The sequence below is a fragment of the Eupeodes corollae genome, chromosome 1 (assembly GCF_945859685.1).
Source record: "Eupeodes corollae chromosome 1, idEupCoro1.1, whole genome shotgun sequence".
Taxonomy (NCBI): Eukaryota; Metazoa; Arthropoda; class Insecta; order Diptera; family Syrphidae; genus Eupeodes; species Eupeodes corollae.
The window spans coordinates 279992173-280013743 of NC_079147.1; the positions used below are offsets into that span (position 1 = coordinate 279992173).

At 29.6% G+C, this 21571-nt stretch overlaps 1 protein-coding gene across 2 annotated transcripts in view; it reads left to right on the forward strand.

Annotated features, from left to right (window-relative positions):
• The first annotated feature begins 401 nt into the window (after window positions 1–401).
• LOC129953771 (putative inorganic phosphate cotransporter) overlaps window positions 402–21571 on the forward strand; it is a 63969-nt gene continuing 42799 nt past the window's right edge. Inside the window, exon 1 of one of the 2 annotated variants that reach the window (XM_056067228.1) lies at window positions 402–1416. The gene's annotated coding sequence lies outside the window, so the exon portion shown is untranslated. Of the gene's footprint in view, window positions 1417–17027; window positions 17175–21571 lie in introns of those variants that run through there. The other variant, XM_056067229.1, reaches the window with a different exon arrangement.

The following is a 21571-nucleotide window of genomic DNA, read 5'->3' on the forward strand; positions in this document are numbered from 1 at the left end:
TTTCAAAGCGTGTAAAACGCCTGTCATTGTCACATTCAAACGAGAGCAAATTCGCGTTCTAAAACTTCGATTCGAAGAGCAAACAACAAAACACAAATCTTGCTTTTATTGCGTTAACATGCTCATCGCATCAGCCAAGCACAACATTTTACCCAATGACAATATTCACCTGCTCTGTTAGCTTTGATGGCGCGACTTATGGCAGGCGGTAGAGCAGAGGCGGCATAAACCAAATCGTTATATCGCGTTTATCTCAAGCGCTATATTATATTCGCTAAGTCAATATACAATTTATAATATCTCGGTCCGGTGGCGTTCGGTGTTTTGTAGAGTTTTGGTTTTTGTGTGCTTACTTTTTTAGTATCAACGAACGACATCTCTCCGTCTCTCCGTGTCTCCGTTCAATCGTAAGCGACTCTCGATTGAACGAATAAAAAGTTCTACAATTTATTTAACTTTTATTATTTTATTATTTTTCGCCGAGTCGGTATTATAAGATTCGTCATTATCATATCACACATCGCATCGCATACCCCACTATAGCTGATAGCTTTCGTCTTGTCGTCGTCGTTGTCGTCTTCTTACTACTCGGCTGGTGGTTATATAGAGTAGGTACTTTATACTTAAACGATCAATTAGTCGAATAGGTGTACCACTGCTAAGTCAAACGCCAACGCCGAGCGACGCCGGCCACCAGCAATAGCACCAGAGCACTAGAGAACCACCGACAATAGCATTCGCCGCCGACCGCGACAATTCTCAATCTGATCGTTTCCTACTTTTGACATAAAACCAACAAGAACCCGGGAACTTTTGCCAAAAACCAAAACGTAATTTAAAAGAAAATTTAAACTAAAAAAAAAGAAAGTATTAGTAATAAATAAAAGAATTATACATTTTTATTGTATAATCATCAAGTGATTATTGTTTCGTCTTCGCGTTCGGTCCGTTGACGTCTAATTACCGTTATTATTTTTAGTTACTTCCTCGCTTGGTCCCTTTTAATTATTGTTTTCTTTTATAATTCGCTCATTTGACATTTCTTTTTGTTTTATGTGTTTTACTTTTTTTTAAAAAAGTTAACATGACTATCATAAGTTCGACGCGAAATAAAGGACTCGTTCTTAGTGACACTAACTCAACAGGGTAACATTTAACAAATAAAATTTCATCTCGATTCAGAATAATTATTCGACGAGGCTAAAAATTTAAGAGAGAGTGATGCAGTGTGAACGTACCCAAATAAATTATAAATAAATTATTGTTTATAATTAATTATTTTTGGCACTTATTATATTTTTGTATATTTTGTCTGTGAAGAAATAATAATTTTTGTCGTCGCGTCGTCTTCATCGTTTTGTACCTGTTACGACATAGAATTTTATGCGAGGAAGAGTGGGAAGTTTGCCCACCAAGGTGAGTGTCAACGTCGTGCAATGCTCATGAATATTAAGTACCTTCATAATCTACATGTTTATTTCTTTTATTTTTAATGTTCATATTTATTTTTTGATCTTTATCGTGATATTTATCGAAAGTCTGGCAAAATAGTGAGTTAAGATAAAATTTATTATGTTATCTTTGTTTTTGTTTTCTTGGGAACTCATGTTCCCGGTCTTCCATATGCCCTACAATAGACACCAGTTAGGGTTTCCTTTATTCCTCATTTTGGGTCAAGTCGATTGGAACTTATTTGTTTTTATTTCAGAAAGTACGAACATACATACGTTTATATGAATTCGCACAATTTGTTTTAGCTTCGGACGTATTTTTTTTCGTTTTCAAGTTCAAGGGGAAAAATTGAAAAAGGAGACAAATTCAGTAAATTTGACATTTTTTGTTAGTAAATTAATGTTTTTGAATAAAAATTAAGTGTTTTCATATAAATCAAGCAATTAATAGAAAACGCTTAAAAATAGGTTGAATAATATTTGTCTGTAGGTCAAGAAAGGAGAAAATTCAATATATATTTTGTCTTTAATTATTTTCACTGTCGTTTTAAACTTGCATAATGTTGATGTTTTTCACGATAATTTATGGATGTATCATATAAAAGCAAAATCAACATTTTGTTATTGGAATGTTTTCGAAATTTTGTATAATTGGGTTTTTAGTAAGAGATTTGATTTTAATATTTTAAAACAAACGAATATTTGACAAGAGAAATCATTATATGATTACTTCATTGTTAACAGGAGGGGAGGAGGAGGTAAATGGCTAGCAGGGCTACGGTTGTAACTCCAACAATAAAACAATTTTCGCATTTAATAACTTTACGAAACTCATCTTTAAAGTACCCACGCTGATAACTTCCCACCCCGTCTTCCGATTTGAATTTTTAAAACTTGAACAGAATGAGGCGTATTCATAGAGAATTACTTAAGTCGTGATTCCTTGATCTTTTGGTTAAATAAACACAGCTCTTATTCAAAGTCAATTTTCTAGCTGTTTTTAGTAAAACCCCAGGTTAAGGTTGTATTATACTACAATTATATTTCAAATGACATGTCAAAGCAAAAAAATACTGCTATATTTTCAAACTTGTTATTTTCATCAAATTGGATGTCAATTCACAAACAAAAATCCAATATGACATTTGTCTGTGATAATAACTACTTAAACATAGCTATTCCTATGTTTATAATTCAACCACAGGTTTAGCCCTAAACTTAGGTTTAAATTTATTTATAAATAGCTTAATAACAACTTAGCAAGACTTTAGCAGACATCTATGAATATGCCCCAATGTTTATAACATTATTTTGTGTGAGATAAATGATTTAAAGTCAAAATTATTCTGTGTTCTCTTAATACTTGAGTGGAAAACCATTTCCACAATAGTTTGATTTTGAAATCAATTTTCGTTATAGAGGTTTTTAATCGGCAACCAATTCCTTCCAAAATTTAGTAGTATTTCTTGAAGATTTTTGTTAAAGATGTAAACAAATTTAGAATTTTCTAAGAAAATTTAATACTGAATGAAATCATTTTAAAGTCAATACCTTCATTTATTCGAGAGACATCGAGAATTCAATAACAATTTTTACCAATTTTGCGTCCTATGGTTTGTAAATTTAAATTTTTGTGAAAAAACAGACTGTTGCATTTTTATAAAAACTTTACTGTCTGTATAAGATGAAATTAGTTTGAAGCCAATATCTTAAATTTTTGAAATAATATTTGAGTCGAAAATCAATGTTTACGAACTTTTGGAAATGTATTTTTATGTTTTTATTCTTTGTAAAAAAAACTGTCAATTAAATTTTTCTCAAAATTTTACCAAAAATCAAAAACGTTATCCTTCGTTGAATTAAAAATCAGGTTTTGTTCGTAAAATATGCTAGGTGACAATTATTTTTTTACCACAGCAGTTTAAAAAAAGGTGAACATTTTGGTTAACCCTTAAAATTTCTTACGAACCGAAAACGCTAGAGACTTAACCTCAATTTTATATAATAAACTGTAACGTGATACCAAACAAGTATATTTTTTGAAAAAAAAAATCCAATCAAAGGGTTTTTTATAAATCGAAAAAAAAATGAAAAAAAGTGTCTCATCGAAAACTTTACGAATAAAAAATGATTTTATCTTTAAAATAATTTTGTGCAACGAAAAAAAGGTTTTTAAAATTTGGTAAAGTTTTGAGAAACTCACAGTTTTTTTTTATAAAAAATAAAAACCTAAAAAAACATTAATTATTTAATATCTTTTCAAAATTTTAGATTATGGCTTCAAACCTATTTGATCTTATAAAAAATATTGTTTTCAACATTTAGTAAAATTTTGAGAAAAATTGAATTGACAGTTTTGTTTACAAAAAATAAAAACTCAAGAGAAAATTTAACAAAATTTGGTAAAAATTGGTTTTCGACACAAATATCTCTTACAAAATTTTAGATAATGGCTTCAAATAATTTTAACTTATAAGAAATATTGTTGTTAACATTCATTAAAATTTTGAGAACAATCAATTGACGTTTTTTTTTTTTACAAACAAACTAAAACCAAACAAAAAATTACTGAAAGTTGGTAAAAACTGAATTTCGACTCAAATATCTTTCAAAACTTTGAGATATTAACCTTATTCTACTTTATCTTTTGAAAAATAATGGTGTCAACATTCAGTAAAGTTTTGAGAACAATCTAATGGACGTTATTTTTACAAAAAACAAAAAAAATTACTCAAAGTTGGTAAAATTGATTTTCGACACAAACATCTTTTGTAAAATTTGAAATTTTGGCTTGATAATGAAATTAACTTATAAAAAATATTGTTTTCAACAGTCGAAAAAATTTTGAGGAAAATCTAATTGGCTGTTAAAAAAAACTAATAAAAAGACAGTACTAACACTTGGTAAAAATTTACTTAAGACTCAAAAAGCTTTTAAAAATTAAAAGTATTGTCTTCAAACTTTTTCACAGAAAATATTGTTTTCGATATTCAGTAGTTTTTAAATAAAAATGCAACAGTCCGTTTTTTTTCATAAAAAAAAATAAAATCTACAAGAAGTAGAACGAAAATTTGATGAAAATTGATGTCCGGTTCTTGATATCTCTCAAATTAATTTTATTCGTCTAATCCTTAAGAATTTAAGAAATGCCACTAAAATTGGTAAAAATTTGTTTTCGACTAAAAATCTATTAAAGAAAACTTGATATTCAAACTTAACAATTGCTTTGTATGAAAAATATTGTTGGTAATTTAAAAATTTGTAAGAATAATTCAACTAACAACTTTTTTAACCCAACTCAAAAACGTACAAACTTTTAAGCAAAACCAATAGACAGACGGGATGGGACGTTATCAGTGTGGGTCGTATCCCAGCCTCTTTTTCTTCGTTGCGTATAAAATCAGGTTTTGTTCGTAAAATATTCCAGTTATTATGTTTATAGAAAAAAAGTTTAATTGTATTTTTTCAAAATTTCAAAGTTTGGTATCACATCATTATCGCTAGCGTCAAGGTTTCGTGAGATATTTTGGGCTTACCAAAATTTACACATTTTTTAAAAATTGCTATGGTAAAAAAAGCACCCACTCAATTTTCTTGAGAGTCCTTTTTGCATCTTTTTGCGTTATTATCTGTAAAACACCATTTTTTTTAAGTCGATATCTCAACTGGTTCTTGAGAGATGTTGACGAAAAAAGCTTCCCAATTATCTCTCTAAAAGTCTTTTATTTAGATTGAAGGGACCTTGAAACGTCGAGGAATGTCAAACATTTTAATGTGACAAATCGGACAGATTAAAATGGTCGTTAAAAAGACTTTCTTTTAATCCTAACTTGCAACCATTAAGTATTGCATAAAGAATTAATATCATGTTTGTAAATTTTTAAAAATTTGAAATGGATACTTGGTTTATTAAAATTTGTATTCATTACTTATACGAGTATTATAAGAGATTTTTGCAAACGAACAGTTAATTGTGCTATCGAAAAAAAATAATTCTCATAATGTGAACAATTTGCAATTGACATAGTTTTTTATAAAATAAATATAAACTATTTTCTAAATGTGTCTATCGTCTTTATTTGCACGTATAAATAAAAACATAACTTTTAACTATCCTTAACAAATTTTTAAAAACCACTGTATTATTAAACGCGACTCAAAATAATACAAAACCTTTTGTGGACTATTTTAGTTTGCTTAGAATTAAATTATATTATTTAAAGAAAAAATATTTATCTATAATAAATATTTTATTTAATCATAGCAGCTCGAGCTCCAAATTCTTTGTTAAATGATCAACCATAAAAATGACTTTATGATTTTGTTTAGCATTTCATTTTAGCGAGTTTTTTTCCAGCTGTCACAAAAATGAAATTGCTTTGAATTGTTATAACGATTAGCAAGTCATTTAAAAAATAGGTTTACTCATTATTGTTATTATCTATTTTGTGTTTTTGTTGTTTTTTTTGGATGAGAACTTTATTATAATTAAACTTAATGGCAGGCAAAATGTATTTTTAATTAGAACATCAAATTTGGAGCGCATTATTTTATTGTATTTATTTAACATCAATTAGACATCATTTTAAATTTGAAATTAGACTGACGAAAGTGTTAATTCAAACAAAATAAATGTGAGGAATTTTAAAAATATGCCTATATTATTTTATTATAGGCTCCATATAACAATGGTTTTTGAAATATTAAATAATAAACAATTAAAAAAAGTGGCACAAACGTATTGTTTTTAAAGTATACATTTATTCAAAATTTATACGAATAATAACAAATATTTTTAAAAATTAAATGTTGTGTTGAAATTTGTTCTGGTTATTTAATATCAATAAAACACAACTTTATGATTACTTACTTTTTAAATTCCCATAGGAAGTTGTTGTCATCGGTCCAATTTGTCTATTTGAAAATTTTTACATTTCTCGACGTTTCAGGGTCCCTAGAATCTAAATAAGAGATTTTTAGAGATATTACTGTGCGTCAGTGTGAACGTACGTCCAAATGTCCATACGTTCGAGAGGCTTTTTCCGTCGTCCATGTCTCAAGAACCAGTAGAGGTATCGACTTTAACTAAATGTTTTTTTTACAGATAATAATGGAGAAGTATGCAAAAAGGACTGTCAACAAAATTGAGTATGTGGTTCTTTTTTACTATAGCAATTTAAAAAAAGTTACGGACTGTTGCGCCACCTAATTTATTTATTTATAATTTAAAAAAAAGTACAAATTTTGGTTAAACCAAAATATCTCATAAACTTATAACTCTAGCGACTTGAATTAAATTTTATAAGGAATGTTTTGACGTGATACCAAACAAGTCTATTTTTGAAGAAAAATCAGTCCCCGGATTTTTAAAGATAAAAAAAATGTTCACCTTGAATATTGTATGATCAAAAAATTATTTTATCCCCAAAAATGTTATGCAACGTAAAACGACTTTTTCGAAAATCTGTAAAAAATCAAAGTGACAGTTTTTTCTTACAAAAAATAAAAACCTTTACTAAAAGTTTGTAAAAATCGATTTTGACTATATTTTTAAAAACTAAAGATATTGGCTTCAAACTACTTTCATCTTATAAAAATATTTATTTCAACATTCAGTAAAATTTCGACAAAAATTGAATCAGTTTTTTTTCATAAAAATTGAAATCTACAAAAAAAAAGACCGTAAAATTAGTAAAAATTGAAGTTCGGTTCTCGGTGTCTCCGGAATAAATGAAAGTATTGTCTTCAAAATTATTTCCCCCTGTGCCTCAATGTTTTGTTAAGACATTGTTCTAAGGAAAATCCAATCTGTATTTGCTTATATAACAAATAAAAACTTTCAAACAATGCTACTAAAATTGGTAAACATTGGGTTTCGACTAAAAATCTCGTAAACAATAATAACAAACAATAATTCATCATACGCAAAATACTGTTGCTAATTTTTAGTTAATCCTTCAAAACCTTCAAAAACAACACAGTATTGATAAGAAATGGCTTTCGACTCAAGTATTACAATAACAAAGAAAGATATTGACTTCAAATTATTTATTTCACACAAAATATTGTTATGAATATTTTTAATTTCCCATAGGAAGTTATTGTAATAGGTCCGATTTGACAAATTAAAAATTTTGACATTTCTCGACGTTTCAAGGTCCCTAGAGTCGAAATAAAAGATTTTTGGAAAGATATCTGTGCGTGCGTATGTACGTACGTTCGAGACTTTTTTTTCGTTGCTCATAGCTCAAGAACCAGAAGATACTCGTATATGGACTTCAAATAAATTTTGCTATACAGATAATAAGGCAGAAAGATGCAGAAACGGCTCTCAAGAAAATAGCGTGGGCCGTTTTTGTTTTTAACCATAGCAGTTTAAAAAAAGGTGAACATTTTGGTTAACCCTAAATATCTTACGAACCAAAATCGCTAGAGACTTAAATTAAATTTTATATTATATAATGTAACGTGACACCAAACAAGTATATTTTTTGAAAAAAAAATCCAATTTTTATAAATCAAAAAAACTGAAAAAAAATCTTCTTGAGTTTTGAGAAAAATAGAATTTACAGTTTTTTTTACAAAAAATAAAAATCTAAACAAAAAAAATTAATTAAAGTTGGTGAAAATTGCTTTCGATTCAACTTATTTAACCCAACACTAAAACCTTCAAACTTTTAAGCAAGACAAATAGACAGACGGAATGCTAAGTTATGAGTGTTGGTCGCATCCCAGCATCTTTTTTTGAAATTTTATTTAAAGAAATTTAAAAAACACAACAATATATTTATCCATTAATAAAATCTTCTTGAAATTAAAAGTCAATTTTATTTTTTTACACCTGTTTTTTAAATAATATTTGGGTGGGTTTTAATGTAAGGTGCAGCATATATATATTTTATCTTTATTTTGGGGTCAAGGGTAAATAGCAATAAAGTTTTATTTTTTACTTCTAATGAGCAGTTTATCTTAGTTTCATAAAGGGTGTTTTTTCAAACTTCATGAGAAGTGTTACTGATTGTTGTCCATGGTTTGACAGTTTTGAATGTCATATTGCATTGGCATTTCTGTTCATCAACAATATAAAACTGTTTGCACAGTTTAAAGAGCTCTTAGTGCATTTAACGTTCAATATAATTTTGTTTAGTAATGATACTAATTTTTAGTTGAATGCCATAGTAAATGAACAAAATTTCTATGTATGCAGCTTAGACAATCCGAAACTCATAAGACAATCACCACTGCATCTGTCATCTTCACCCTGTGAATAATTTTACGCGTATTTTGTAATAAATTGTATTCGAAAAACAGAATGGCACGAAAAAAACACCCTATATTACCTGATATTTCAAAACTTAGAAAACGTTAAATTGACTACGTGCTTTAATAACTATAAAAATGAGGTTTAAATTAAAAAGTAATAAATCTTCAAAATTTATAGCTGATTTATTTTATTTTTAACTTTGTTTAAATACTGAGCCACTCCTTTAGGTTCAATATTTTAAAGTGAGTTGTTTAACGAAGACGTTAATCAATTAATTAAATCAATAAAAACGTTGCATATTATGTACAATATGAGAATATATAGAATATAAAGAGAAATGTCTCTTTTTTCTGTATTATTTTGTAACTCATAGATTCAGCAAGATACTCGTACACATTGATAAAATCAATTAATAAAGTTGTAAATCTGAATTAAAAAACAATCCGCATTTGAAAATGTCTACTGAAATAAAATCCCCGGCTGAATTGCATGAATGGGTTTTAATCGTTGTTAAATATTTTTATATTGCTGCAACACCTCAGATATTTCAAAATAAAATAAAAATATTTTAAATGACTACATTGTTCAAAAGTACGTTAACGCCACAGGTGACATTTCTGTTGTTCAGAGTTTTACAGTGAAAACACACGATTTGAATGCATAAAAGATAAATAGTTTTACAAAAGGTTAAAAATTGTCCGCTTTGGGAACTTTTCTAAAAACTAAAAATATTGTTTACTTATAATTTCTCACTCACACATTCCCATTGACCAAAATAAAAGCCTTCACACCCGATTACTGAACCAAAATAAAACATCGTCTAGTATAATTTAAAGTTAAATATCCGTAAACTGTGTCAATATGAATTCAAAGGTAAATAAGACCGCATATGTTCGAAGTCTAATTTTAATTACAAATGTTCAAAACAAATTTTCTTACTATGGAAATTTCCTGTTATCAAATTTAACAACCTTGTCTGCGATGTTCTTAATGAATTATTTTTCTCTTTTGAACTTGTTGTTTGGTTTTGTATCTTGTATCTAAATCGCAGACCCAACACAAATTGCTTTATAAGCTATGCGATAACAAATAAGCAAAATCTTCCGTTTTTTAATTCGATGCAATTGTGAAGTTTATTAGACTTTATAACCTGTACAAAAATATAAATGGTGAATAAAGAATTTTTTAAAAATATGTCAATTATATTTATAATTTACGCGAAATTTATTTAATCTCTTTTTTTTTATTTGATGAATCAGTCAGTAGCTAAATATTTGAATTTTAATTTGATTAACATGCTAATCAGGTCTTTTTAGAATTTGCATGAATATTTATCACGAAATTTCAAAGAACTCCTTTTCAAACACAACAAAAAGGAAATTGATACCATAAGTACAATATTATGATTGAAATTCTTTGCATAACCATCATTTATTGCATTTCAATAAAAAAAAACACCAAATGTTATTGATCCCCAAAAAATACATTTATTCTGAAAAATCTTTAAATTAAATTATATCTAACTTTATAACCAGAACAAAAAAAATATTGCAAGCTGTGCTACCGACTGACGACGACGGGACGCAAATACGACGAAGGAATGCAAACATTTATTTGAAACATTCAATTTAAAATTCGAGGAAATTTTTATTTTTATAACATTCCAACGTCAATATTTGTTAAATGTCATATGAGTGTAATCACTTAAAAGCAATTCGTATTCAAATGGCATATTTTAATATACCGATTAATTTAAATGGTTATGGTTATGGATATGAAGAAACGGAATTAAGCTTAGAAAAAATATTTGAAGTTAAAATCTTTACTAATAAAAATTAACTATGAGGATGTTAGATTTTGATACATGTCAAGATGTAAACTGGTTGGTTGATTGTTACAAACTTGACTTAATTAACATCAGGTTGTGTTCAAATGGACACATAAACTTGTTGCCAGTAAAAGGCAGGCAACTTCGCCTATATTGAAGGGTTTTCCAATAAGAAACATGGTTTTGGCTGGAGAAAACAATGGATAATTATTTTATTGTAAATAGGAAGGTATTAAAATATCAGTGGAAAACAATGTCAGTTGCAACCGTAATCGTGAAGAAACATATATTTTTATAATATTTTCTATATGAATACTTGGCACATTTGTGGCAGTAAGTTCCGATGAGTTCACCAATTTTATCTTGAAGGTCTTGAATTGATTAAGATGCACTATCAATAGTCAGGAAACTTTTGTTACAGAAATGCGATTGTTTTGCTGATTGTGTCGAAAGTAGAAACTACATCTTGATATAAATAAAGGTTTTCCACATCAACATTTTAAAATATTCACCATACAAATCATTAGTAATAAATATTTCACCCCTTCTGATCTGGCTGTTATCTGCAAGACTTATATACGTCCAATGCTTGAGTATATTCCCATCTCTGGGCTGGTGCTCCTGCAGCTTACTTAAGCCTATTGGATATAGTATTGAGCATAGAGCATTTAAATTGATAGATGATAATATCATCATAAGTTCATTTACTTCGCTTGAACATCGTCGTAAGGTCTCTTGTCTGACCCTTTTTTACCGTTATACCAACTGCTGTAGTGAAATAGGCAGGTGCATTCCTCCCCTTAAACAGTTCAACCGTAATACTCGCGCTTCTAGAAATGCTCGTCAGTAAAAGTAGCTATATAAGATTTAAAAATATACATGTTAAATAAGTTTGTGTTCAATGATATAAATGCCATTTGACTTGTCAAAAAAACTGGGCGATTTATCCCAAGACACAAATCATCTTTTTACAACTCATCAACGAAATGAAAAAATACTTGTAAGCATACTTAACGAAAAGAATTGTTTGTGTATTTAACTAGTTCGTTGAAAGCTTTTTCCTTTAGAGCTTTACTTTTATTTCATATTAGAAGAACCAGGATGGAAAATAAATTATCTGAAGATAAGAAAGGGAAAGAAGATGTATGTTTAAATTGTAAAGCGATCGCCTATTGGTTGTGTAGTTAGATATAGACTATTTCATTAGCGTTCTCAGCTTTATGCAGATAGATAGATAAAGACATGTTTTGTTTATGATGATAATGAAGGTAGAAGGTACTTACTACAATCCAACATTCCTTCTTTCCTACATGTTTTCAGCGCAAACATGGAGTTTCTACGTTCAGTTTATTTTTTTTTCGCTAAAGTTTAAAAAAAAAACAAGTAGACGAATAGGTACAAGAAATCGCTATTCATGGGTTGTTTAGAGTCAGGCTCTTATGCGTTTTGGATTTGAGTTAAGAAGTGACACGTAAGCAATAGTATACGTTGTAAAAGTGATTCTAATAGCAAATACATATACATACTCCTTCTGGCCCGTTTCTTTAACTTGTATTAAGTATTTATTCTTTTATTTAGGCGAAGGCAAGTAAAAGAATAATATTTTAAAATCAGATATACAAAAGTACTAAGATATCACTTCTTGATAGACACTTTAAAATAGATTGTTGATTAAATATATAATATTCGTTAATCCGATGCAGTGGCGCTACACGGCCATCGTTGATATTTACAATAGTTATTGTTATAAAAATACATAAATATGTACCAAATGCATTGATTTGAATAAAAGATAAGAATGTAATTAAAATTTTGTCAAAATAATGCGCTCTTCGGGCTCATGTACAGGATTTGATCTCGTGAGATGGGAGGGGGTTCTATTTAATACAGTTAAAATAATTTAAAAAACAAATATTTTAAGATTCAAAATTTTACCTGAAAAATAAGTTGGTTTTCAAAAATTGAAATGCCATTTTATCAAAAAACCCTTGATTTTTAATTTTTTTTTAGAATTCGTTAGAGCGTTTTTTGTTTTTAGTTAATTTTTTATATATATCATTTATAAATATACGCTCTACATTTGAATTTCGTAAAAAAATGTTGACCCGTTTTTGAGATATAGACTTAAAAAAAAAACTATTTTTAAAAATCCAAACAAAAAACTGGACTTCTGATAATCAAATAAAAAAATATTGAAATCGCTTCATAAGTCGCTGAGAAAATTAAAAAAAAAAAAACAAAATTACGGTTATATGAGCGTTACCTTTCCTAAGCAATACAAAAATATGTTTTTCTTATTAAAAGAAGCGAAGTCAAAAAATCTATCGGTTTATTTTTGAGAAAATTCGAATTATCGTTTTTGACCAAAAAAATTGTATGGCCACTGTAAGTTTTTATCTTAAAAAAAATGAAAAAATGCCTAACGCGAATCTTCTCAAAACCCTAACTTCCAAGTTTGAACTCAATTGACCCAATGGCTTAGGCTGTAGGAACGTGGACAGACAGACAAATCAGAACGAACGGAATCGCGGGATCCACTTTTTTCGACATCCATCGTAGTATCATACTTACTTACTTAAGGTGGTGCTACAGTCCGGGGCGGACCTTGCCCTCAACCAACAAGCGTCTCCAGCCAGCTCGGTCCCTAGCTAGCTGTCTCCAGTTTCGCACGCCAAGTTGGTTGAGGTCCTCTCCCACCTGCGTGCGCCACCTGAGTCGCGGTCTTCCTCTACTGCGCCGCGCCGTCCCTCGGGATTGGATTCGAAGACCTTCCGGGCTGGAGCGTTGATGTCCATCCGCTCTACATGCTCTCTAAGCCGTTGGACTTTAATTCTGCTTACTAGGTCAGTGTCGCTGTACAGCCCGTACAGTTCGTCGTTATATCTTCTCCTCCATTCTCCATCTATGCGTATGGGACCAAAAATCACCCGAAGAATTTTTCTCTCGAAGCATCCTAAGACGCTCTCATCTTTCTTTGACAGGGTCCAGGCCTCAGCGCCATAAATGAGAACCGGGATGATGAGTGTCTTATAGATGGTGATTTTACATGCTCGAGAGAGGACTTTACTTCTCAATTGCCTTCTAAGTCCAAAGAAGCAGCGATTTGCAAGAGTTATTCTTCTTTTGATTTCAGCGCTGGTGTCGTTGTCTGCATTAATAGCGGTGCCTAGGTAGACAAAGTCCTTAACTACCTCAAAGTTATAGCTGTCCATGGTGACGTTTTGTCCAAGACGTCGTCGTTCAGTGTCCTTTTTTGATGACAGCATATACTTGGTTTTGCCCTCATTGACCACTAAACCCATCTTCTTCGCTTCCGTCGCAATACTCAAAAACGCTCCACTGACATCACGCTTTGATCTTCCAATTATGTCAATATCATCTGCGTATCCGAGTAATTGGATGGACCTTAGGAAGATTGTGCCTCTAGTGTTGACGGTTGAGTTGAGTTGTTGGCTATAATTTCCGGTGGTAATAATTTGACGTTTGAAATTAAGGACTTAAGCCAGAAACGTCAATATCTAAAACGTTTATATCTAAGTTTTTTTTTGTTTTCTTGTCTAAAGACTAGATAAATACGATATTTAACAGTTGTTCTAGAATAAAGTTGTTTGTTTTGAACGAAAGAGACAAATGAAACAAAACTCTAAAATTCAATTTGTTGACTTAAGACGTTTTTGTCTAACGCCAAAGAATTCTCGCCCAAGTAGAGAGCCAATAACAAGATGGACCATTTAAAACAAGTTGCTGGGCAAGTTGTGAAGTATTAATTGGAAAACCTTCAATTTTTAATTAAGACAGTTAAAAGCATTTGAACTATGGAATGGAAAGTTTATTTGTAGTATAAAACATTCTTTGAAATAACATTTTAACTAGGGCTGAAGCCGTTTGTCCACAACCTGATAGGTCCTTATCAGTGTAGCTTCAGACCAGGAAAGTCCACTATCGACTAAATATTCACAATACGCAGATCTCCAGCAGTTTAGGGCTTCCGCTAATTGTTCGGCTGCACGTGGTCTGTTAAGGGACCTAACATTCCACGTACATATCCGAAGTTCGTTGTCCTTATTTGGGGAGCCGGATAAACCGCTCCTTACAGGCCTGGGCTCCGAATATGTCGAAGAAGTCCCCCTCTCTCGTTTGCTGCCCCAACAACTTTCCACTGGGTTTGGAACACAGTCTCCAGTTGAGGTACCAGGCACCCGATGTTCACCGCGGGGAGGTGAGAGTAGGAGTTGATAGACAGAGGTGGGTTTTGAGAAAAAACCTGTGGACGCTTGTGTCCTCTTGAATGCACATGTCTACCATTTGAACATCGTAGTATCATGTTTGCTTAAAATCTCGAGTTCGAAACCTTGCATGAATGCAAAACTTGCCATATAGTTTCTATATGTCGAAAGTAAAAAAGGGTACTAATAAAAAACACAGTAACGATAACCGAAATATGAACATCTTGGGACATTAGTAAATGAAAAACTTTCAAATAGACTGAAGAGCTTTTACACTTTGAACACATTATATTCACACGTCATAGCCAAATTTATTGTTGACTTGTAAAATTCAAGTTAAATAAAAATTAATTTTTTAATAAAAATTAAAACTGTTGAACTGAATAAAAAAGTTTTCTTTATGGTTGCCACTAATTTGCTAGACAAATGGTAATAAATTTAATTTTTTTCTGTGAATTCTCTGTAATAATTGTTGTTGTTGAACTCTTATAACTCTCAGAATAATTACTCATTTCAGTTTCCATGAGTACTTTAAAGTTTTATTGGTTATGTTATCTTAAATAAAACAAACTCTGCACAGAAATAAGCTAACTTAACAAAAAAGAGTGGTACTTCTGTCGATCATAAAAACATCAAAATAAATAAACAATTATTGTTATTTAAACACGTGCTATTGGTTTTTCATTTATTGAACAGAATCTTACAATTAACTTTATTTTAAAAAGACAAACTTCTAAACTGAACTATCAAATAATTGTTACTATGAGAATTCGCTGATGAAAAGATAAAAAAATTAAATTTATAAAATCAAGTAACACCCTCAATTCCAAAAAAAAGAAAAATATTAACGGATACAAACTGAATTTTTGAAACACATTAGATAAGCTAGGCAAATATTTAAAAATACCTGAAAACTTATAATGTTTTATTATTTCTATCACAAGTAACTACTATACTGAGTTGATAACAATTTTATGGCATAGCTATTAAAATAATTGAATTTTGTTTTGTTTTATTTTATTGTTTGAAAGTCATAGGTAAAACCTTATTGATAGAAAGTATTAACTTGGAAATGTACTAACCAGCAATAAAGATAATACAAAAATTGCACTACACAAGTTTATTGTTGTAAGCTTGTAAACTAATTTTTCTTAATTGCAAAAATTAATTTTCAATAAACCTTAAAATACATAATTCATGATTATTTTAAATGCGTAATAACTAGATTACACAAAATGGATAACGCAACAGTCGTGCACATTTTTTAAAATAAGGTCCTTCAAGGTTATTGGTTTGTTTAGACAAAAGTTAATAGAAATCGATTGTTTTATTTTCAAAAAAAAAAAAATTTTTCTTTAAGATTTTGGAACAAAACATTAATGATAACAACATTTTATAGAACTTTTTTGATCTATTTAAACAAAAAAATTGATAATTCAGTTCAAAATTTTGAATTTCTAAATAAATTGCACACTTATTGGGAACTTTCCAGAATTATTTGATAAATTTATTTCAATTGATATAAGTTAGACCATGTCGATACTATTTTGTCCCGATAAAAAGACAATAACAATTAAGTTATAAAGACGTAGTTATAAAAAACCTTGTTTGTCTCTTCATCAAGTGAAATTTCCAAAATCTGCATAAGTTTTTTTGTTATGAGTTAATAACTTTTCAAATCTTCAAAACTTTGGAGTGCTCGAATACCCTAAGTATTGTGTTGATTTTATTTTAACACTGTTTTAACGCCAGTGCAGTTTTCTGATAATCTTTATTCAATTCATAAATCTACTTAGTCATAAAAACCTTTTTTTGTAGAGTGAGGTAGGCATAATAAAATTAGCTAATGTAATCTCAATTTATAACTCATTTAGACTTGCCTATAATAAAAGCCACCCATAATATAAATGCTTGATAAAACAAGTTTGATTATAATTATTGTTTGAGGAAAAAGTAACCAGAATTTAAACGTACTCTCATAATTCTTACAACAATAACACTTAAGATTAATGAAATTCAATTATTGGATTTTTTTTCTAAATTTATTTATGTTTAATATAACTGAAATTTTTATCTTTTGCAATACAAAAATTTGATCGATTTAAATCTTTGACAGATTAAAGCTTTTGAAACACACTTTGGATTAAGATAAGGCTATAGTCGCTTAACATGTGCTAGAACTTACATATTCTTATTATTATTGTGGAAGAATAAATCATTTGTTTAAGTGGCATAGGCTGGAGTGGGTCTGTTTTATAATTGGTCATGGTTTTGTTCTCCGAGTTATGATTAAAAGGATTATTTTTTCTTTAATCTTGGGATCTAAACTGTGACTTTTTTTTAGTGTAAATCAATGATTTTGCTGTAAAGAATTTCGTAAAGCAAGGATATCAATGCTGAAATTGGTGAGTTTTATACTTTTTGTTTTTAGTGAGAAAGTTAAAAACAGATTTCTGTCGGTTGCAAAATAATTTAAGAGTTTTTCACTTACGTATTTGTGCTTTCGAATGATATTTTTGGATTTTGTAAAGTTTACACTGTCTTATTCTTTTTCGGTGAATAAAAATTAACATTTTAAAATCAGTGAATTCGCTTTTGTTGTTTATTGGAAATGTTTAAAAAAATAAGTGTTGAAAAACTCGTATTTTAAATTTTTGGTGACATTAATATCATTAGTTTATTTACGTCATTAGACCACCGTCTTAATGTTGTGTGATTCAACTTTTTTGTATCGTTATTTTAACGGAGTATGTTCTAGAAAAATAGCCAACAGAATTAATTCTTTAAATTTGTTGAACCTCAAACCGTCGGTCTTCTAGGAATGCGCATTAGTTTACCCTTTAGTCCATCTCTTTTCGACATTTGAAATAAAAATATTCGTTTTTAAGGACTGCGCGAATGTGGAATGCCTCACCATGCAATTCTCATGAATTCAAAATAATTTTCATCATTCATCATCAACTTTTTTCTTCTCTAATACAAAATCCTTTAGATTGTGCTAAACATAAAATATAAATACTTGAGAATTGTTGAACCCGTGGAGTGATGGTTAGTGCGTATTCATGTCATGCCAGAGGTTCTGTGTTTAATCCCTGTCTGTGCTATCTAAATTGTTTTTTACGGGTACTGCATCTTTCGAGGAACTGTCAAATCTTTCAAGACTAATTATTGTTATAATAAGTGCTTTTTCAAATGAGCTGTTCGGATTCAGCTTCAACAAAACTGTAGGTCCCCTACAATAGTCCCCAGGAATAGTTGAGAGTTTCAAGTCAAAACAGCCCTTGGTTGTAACCACCTAATTTAATTGATTTATTTGAGAAATGGTGGAAGAATAGTGTATATAGAATTTGGATTTCTAAGATATTTTTTAATAATATATTTTCTTGGAAAGTGTCTGTTTTTTTTTTGAAAATATTGTAAAGGTAATACAAACCGAGGTTTAAAATACTTTATATTTTTTCCTTAAGGTAATTAATATATATTTTTCAAAGTGTTTAACATCATTTTATGTTTCCTAATATTACTAAATATCACTTCGAATTTATAATATCACTGGATAAGGAATATTTTCTAATAAGAATATATTTTCAAATATGGCCAAGATTAAAGAGTTGTGTTAATCTTTTTTGGCTTAAAGCGGTTTAAAACTGGCCGAAGCAAAACGATACTATTCAGAAAAATGTGTTTTATCATTTTTGATATTTTTTTATTGCAAACTCACGGTAAAAAGCACAAAGACCCAAATCTAAATAGTCTGAAGCTTCGAAGGCAAGTTTAAAAAGAATAATGGCTGAAACACAAACAAGTTTCAGCTTTGGATTCGCCAGACGTTTGAATTGAACACGCTTCAGTTTCGGCTTCGTCTGCGTTGCGGTGGGCCTTTCTTGAGGTTGCTTAAAATGACATTTCTATTATTTCATCCCTCCAAAGAGCAAATATTTTGTTTGTTGACATTTTTTTTACAGCTGTTGAGCTGTCAGAAAGAAAGAAGTGCCATTTTAGAAATGTCATATTGGAAGTGTCATTAAAAGCAACGAAGAAAGCAGACGAAGCCGAAGCTGAAGCGTATTTGTGTTTCAGCCATAATGTTAAAATGTGCATTCCTTAGGTTTCACACTGTTAAACTGTAAAAATTGGTTATCTTTTAACTTTAAAACCCTATTTATTATTTTATTTATTTATTTATTTATTGAAATAACTTACAAACTAAATTTATAAATTACTTATTTAAGGCATCAGGGTAACCATACCATGCGATGCCGTTTTTAATTTACGTAGGCTTGAGGACAAATTATTTACATTTTAAATTAATTACATTTTGAAATTATTTATCGTTGAAAAGATAACAATTATAGCATCTTAACTAATTAACTTTCATCAAACTTCTGGTGAGCAGATATGGCAGCTTTAATTCGACAAAGAGTTTTGACATTTGATGGATCTAAGATTTTTGCCAGAGTTTCAACTACCGTCGCCTGTTTCAGTATCTGTTTGTCAAGAAACAGGACACTCTACAAAAATGTGTCAGATTGTAAGAGGTGTGTCACAATTTGAGCATTCCTCTGGAGCTTCACGTATTTGCTTGTTAGCAGTGTTTTTCCTATTCTAACTCTTAATACTTGTATACATTCTTCTCTGCTAAAGGACTTGTTATATTGGACACGTGTTTTGCAGAATTGATGTTTTTAAAGAAAGGATTGAGCGCTTCGCCACTTTTCTGAAAGCTCTAGCTTTTGAAAATGTGTGAAAGTTGTTTTCAAAATCTGGTGTAGTTTAGGATACTCAAGTATCTGAGAGTAGCGAATAGCGCAGTGTCCGGGTATCCAAGCTACAATGATGTTTGTGTTGGAGTATAAGCAGTTTCTTAAAGTTTGGAGAGATGGACATTTGTTATTAACGTTGCTTAGCACCTTGAGTATACCAAGATTGTCGGTGAGGACTAAGAAACGTTCAGAATAAAGTTGAGCTACAAAAATCGCTTTGTAAATTGCAGCTAGCTCGGCTATGTAACTGCTCGCATATTCTGGAAGTAGAGCCTAGTGAAGAGGTGAGAATGGGTCAATGTGTTGGAACTCTACAACAGCATGGGAGCACCAATGATTTTCTATTTGCGAACCGTCGGTGTAAAAGATTCTGTCCGCTCCTGTTTTTGCGATAAGTTCTTCATGAAGCATTTTGTATATAGCGTCGGACGTGTTTGCTTTTTTGTGGTTAGCCAGACTAATGTTTATTCGTAGAGAGTTTAGTTTCCATGGTGCAGCGTTGTGAGACACTGTTTACACATCATGTTCTATAGCGATTCGGGGGAATACAGATAGATTGACCAAGTTAGTTTAAGCAAACACTGAGTTACTTTTCCTATTTTTGTTTGAGGAAATTGCTTTTCGATAGTTTCGAACAATGGGTGTGTTGGACTAACTATGGCTTTGCTAAAAAGATTGTTTGCCCTTTTTTCAGCGAGATGTTTAAAGGACTTTTAAAATTTATAGCGAAGTTAAAGATCTTTTCCCGCTCTTTATATTTCTTATAACATTCAAAAAAATTCAAAAATAAGTTATCGAGAAGCACGTTTCTGAAACGTAATTTTCTATGCATATAAATGTCAACTATTTCAAAGAAAATGTCACTATTTCTGACACCAACAATTCTTAAACATAAAACGAATGTCAATTATACTTTGACTTTAGCACTTTAACATATCTTTGTATACAAATTTTGTACAATGTATATTGCAAACAAATAGCAACAAATTTGAATCATTTGCAATTTAATCTCATTTTGATACACGTCAAAAATATAAATTAAACCTTAAATTTTAAACAATTATCACAATCATAATCTTAATCTTAGAGAATATGAAATTCTTTTTAAAATTATTACTAACCTTCAAAAATAATAATTTGTTGGTTTGCAATTTTTTTTCGTCGTTTGTTGATTTATTTATCCACAAATCAAATCAAATCAATCGAGTATAAAGCAGATTTTTTTAACAAGGAAATTTTAATCTTGATTTTGATAAAGTCGAAGGGAAAATATTCTTATCATAATAATTTGATTGATTGAAGTCTTTTCAAGCATTTTTTGGCAATTGTTGATGTTTAAGAATATTTAAACATTTAGATTAAGTTGAATATGAACGAAATTGTCTTTATTTAATTTGTATTCCTTGTTTTGGAACAAATGCAATCGAAAATAGTCACGCGATAAAGTGCACAATTTACATACAATCTAATCGACATTTGTTAGTGAACAATTTTAATAATTAAAGTTAAAAAAATACTTACAAATGTCGGTTAAGAAAACTGTATTAATTTTGCACAAGAATTCCAATTTTTTGATAATTATTTGCTAGTTTAAAAGTTAAAAAATGCAGAAATAAATTATGTAAAAAAAGGTTTCATTAAAATTTACTTATTAGGTAAATATTTTATACCTAATAAACTTTTAACTTATACTTTAATAAACATAAGAATAAAATTTCAAAAATAGATGCAAGAAAAATAGCGGGAAATGCGATAGTAAATAAGAGCTTTTATACATAATTTCTAGTGTAGTTTTAATCTTAGATGATTCTTTTAATATTTGTAAAATCTAGCTTTTCAGTTTGCATTTAATTATTTTTTTGTTTGTACCCAAAACATCTCCTCTTAAAATATTTAAAAAGAAATTATCTGTATGTAGAACATGTAGATAAATAATTATTATAGCAAACAAACGAAAATTGACACAAATATTTTGTATGAAATTTCGCACGTACATACTTTTATTTATGACCTTTTTTTTAAAAAACCTGTACCGGCTT